This window comes from Gymnoscopelus braueri (genome assembly GCF_963280865.1).
Source record: "Gymnoscopelus braueri genome assembly, chromosome: 8".
Classification (NCBI taxonomy): domain Eukaryota; kingdom Metazoa; phylum Chordata; class Actinopteri; order Myctophiformes; family Myctophidae; genus Gymnoscopelus; species Gymnoscopelus braueri.
In genome coordinates this window covers 17,607,982-17,612,249 of record NC_137609.1, presented here as the reverse complement: position 1 = coordinate 17,612,249, position 4,268 = coordinate 17,607,982, and positions in this window count along the sequence as shown.

Genomic DNA, 4,268 nt, shown 5'->3' with positions numbered 1-4,268 from the left:
TTCCACTATTCAGACATCAGACTCATAGAAGCCTTTTTCATTGTTCCTCCACAGGTTTCCATTAATCATATTTTTCACAATAATTTGTTCTGTTTTTCATGATGAATGGATAGACCTATGTTGCTGACAGTTTTGTGCCTGTTCTTGAGTTAAGGTTTAAAGGTGGAAATATTGTTTATGCCACTAAAGCAAGGTATTTAAAACTATGATTATTATTATTTTTCTACAAGAGTGCCTTGGTCTCCTTCCTTTTTTGCAAATATTGTTACTATTGATTTAAAGTAACCGCTTTAATAATACGCTTTGAGAAATGTTTTCAACTTGAAATGAGTCATCTTTCATTTTTACTTACTACAAATACTTAAGATCATAATCAAACTCGCAAAGCAGTTAATAGATGTACGTGGTGGTATTATTAGTTTATTGATTTGGCTGTTACATTAGCAAGATAATGCTAGTCAGTATGAGCAACTACTGAGAAGAAATGTAATTGCAACAGGCCATAATATTCCCAAGCTATCAATCAAGATGAGAAGATGACGACAGCTATCCTCGTAAATAATATTGTGCTGTCTTGTCTGGAATATAACCATGAACGCTTGTTGAACTCTTCTGAATAATTCGTTGCTAATGTTTCTTAGAAATGAATGAGCTAGGAAATTACCTTAGTGTTAACTGGATATTTATATCTATCCTTTCTGAATATTTCATATTATTCAAGGATTGGTTGATAAAGTCATCAAATTACACTATTCAGCTGGAGAATCGCTTTTTTTAGAGCAATCTTTAAGCAGACAGTCCTGGAAATATGCAAACGATAATATTTTGAAAGTTTGTGCTATGTGGACACATTGACTGATGTATGGACACAGACAGCATCAGAAGTGTACTTTATGTCCTGTGCTCTCTATGCCATACGTACTCCAATAGACTATGAGAAGTGGACAGTGGTTGACTGGGAAACTGTGAGAACAAAGAGAAAGAGCAGCCAGAAAATGTAAGGGGAACATAGGTGCATCCAAAGAGGAATGTGAGGGGAAACTGAGTCCCAATAAAAAAAAATATCAGAGAAGACGGAGGGGAAAAAATAGGGCAATCACTGTATATCCCCCAAGTGCCAAAAATAAAAGCTCCTCTGTCTCCCCTCTCAGCCTGCTTCTCTCAACATCACCGTCTCCCTCGGTCTAATCAAAGCCAGATGTGTGCGCACGAGGCCTTCATTCAGCCTGCTTTTTTTTTTCTTTCACCCCCTCTCAGTCGATTCTCTGTTTCTCTTTCTCGGTGCGGGTTTCCTCCTTGGCCTCAGTGCTTCTCTGAGACCCCCCCTCCCCCCTACCCTCTCCTCCTCTCTCCCACTCTCCTCTCCGCTCCTCTCTTCTCTTTCTTTCCTTCTCGCCGGCAAGCAGGAAATACTCTAGGTTCCTGGCCCTGAAGCGAACATGTTTCTTTCTAACTGCTAACAGATGGAGGGATGAGGAGGGAGGGAGGGAGGGAGGGAGGGAGGTCGACGGAGACAGCCAGGGAGTGGATGGAGGCTGGGGAAATGCAAGATACAGACAGACTCAAAGAAAGAAAGGAAGAAAGAAAGAGAGACCGAAAAGTATGACCATGAAAGAGACTTCTTTCTTCAATTCACATGCATTTCTCTCTCTCTCTCTCTCTCAAAGGTCACAAAGGGCTAGACAGTAAGGCGGCTAACAGGGTGGATCTCATCCTTCAAGCCCTCTTTTAAACGTGTCTCACATAATAATCCATTCATACCCTCCTTTTCCGCTCTTTTCTTTTTTCCCCTTCCCTTTTCTGCTTTAATAAACAGATGAAAGTGAATATTTATGTCATACACAGTAACCTAATCTCAAATATCACCATGTCTCATCCTTGTTGCAGGCCCACTCAAGATTCCTCTCAATTGTGGGTCAATTTCTAGATTTATTTTTGGCATTGAACCCGAGTCCTCACGCTCACTAGGAGCATTATGGTCTGTTCATTAAGTGGCTGAGCCACAAGGCACCCCTATTATTATTCTTTTTTTTATTATTATTATTACTGGTAGTGTTGCAGGCCAAGAGAAATATGAGGGTGTATATAGTACCTGCAGATTCAGACCAATGAATTGCTCATTTGGTTTTCATTGGTATCTCCACACACACACACACACACACACACACACACACACACACACACACACGCTATGACTAAACCAACAAAATATGCAGACTGCAGACCATTAGTCTCCATTCAATTGTACCTCAACTGAGGATTTAAAGGTAATTGGTTCAGGTGATGGAGAATTTTAACCACATAAGCCCTGTTTATGCATTACCGTATGGCAGTGTTTTGTGAAAATAGCTGACCTACAAGCTCACAACACATGCATCGCGACACGCAAGCTTGTGGATCTGCTATTTTCACAATTAATATTTTCAAAATGTAACATTTTTGAAAGGTTTTTGAAAACCTTTGCCAATAATGACATACTCAAAATAGGGATGCCAGTTGAATGTATAAACAGCTCCATGTGATGCATGGCTCAGAGTGGTGGCTGCGTCATTGGCGACATTGCCGGAACGGATCTGACTGTGACAACACCGCCGTAATCCCACCTCCTCATATTGAAAAAAATAAAAACATAGGACAAGACAAAGAAGACTAGACTAGGACAACAAGAACTCAGTCACACTGTCAGTCAGTCAGTCAGTCAGTCACATGGGAGTAGAAACTAAACACACGCGCATGCACGCACGCACGCACGCACACACACACACACACACACACACACACACACACACACACACACACACACACACACACACACACACACACACACACACACACACACACACACACACACACACACACACACACACACAACCCCTCCTCCCCATCCCCAACTCTCTTGTCTTGCCCATACTCACTCAACACCATCATCAACACTTCTAGCTACTGCTGTGTGCGTTCCCCTGCCCGGTGTCACCGTGTGTGGTCTCTCTGGTGTGCCCGTGTGGGGACAGCGCCTGGGATTGCCATTTGGTAACACCTTGGATGGCATATAATAACAGTGTTTCTCATTCTCAGCATCTGGTCCAGACAGGGACCACCAAGGGGTCCAAAACGGACCCTTACGGGTCTGTAACTCTGACAGTGTACGAATGGAACCATATGGACCCTTTACAGGTCCATTTGGTTCCATTCGTACACTGACAGAGTTAAATTAACATAATTGACTCATACAGTACAGATTGGGTTCCCAGAAATAAAAATAAAAAAAGCTAACAAATGGCCATCCATCTGGGGGTTTGAAATTAAAAAGCTACAGAAACACTGGCATTCGTATAAGGCAGTTTCCTCCATGGTAGATTGCTAACTTCCCTAAAGTCCCCTAAATTTAACAGGAAAGTAAGACGCAAATCAAAAGTATTTACTAGTAAAGTACCCTTAAACCCTATACTTATTTGATCGGATTACCAAGGGCTACTAGGTCCGCCCCAGAATATTAGCCTCCGAATAGGGATGTAGGGTTCAAGTGGATAAGAAATGGAGTAAGTAATTTTAAGTACATGGAAACCTACAAAGAAACTGGATGGTAATTAGCAAAGTATCCATAATAAATGGATAGTACCGTACTATGTTAATATTCAGTATATTGTATGTAAATGGAAACCTATTTGGAAACTAGACATTTGTTAATCGTGGATGGGTGGGGTTTATAAATACTTTTTGTGGGTGTACTGAATATCTGTCTGTACATGATTCTTTGTTGCTTTTTAATGTGTAGCACACTGAGTTCACCTGGTATGAAATGCGCTATACAAATAACTGACATGATACTGACCATGATACTAACATGATACTGACATGATACAAACATGATACTGACCATGATACTAACATAATACTGACATGATACTGACCATGATACTAACATAATACTGACATGATACTGACCATGATACTAACATAATACTGACAAGATCTTGACATGATACATAAATATACTGACCATGCTACTGATGATGTCAGTTTCATGTCACAGGGCTGTGACATGGCCTGGCATCCCTGTGACAGGGCCTGTCACAGGGATGTCAGGCTTTTGATTACCAGCTACCTTACAGGTACATGTTCTCAAATATACAAAATTTGATGTTGCTCGCATTACATTTTTACTTAACACAACTTGATTTACATTCAGCAATGACATGGAAATTATTCGTTCAATGTAGATAAATGGCATAGATTGTAATTTTTAAGAAACAAAGTTTAAGAAAAGC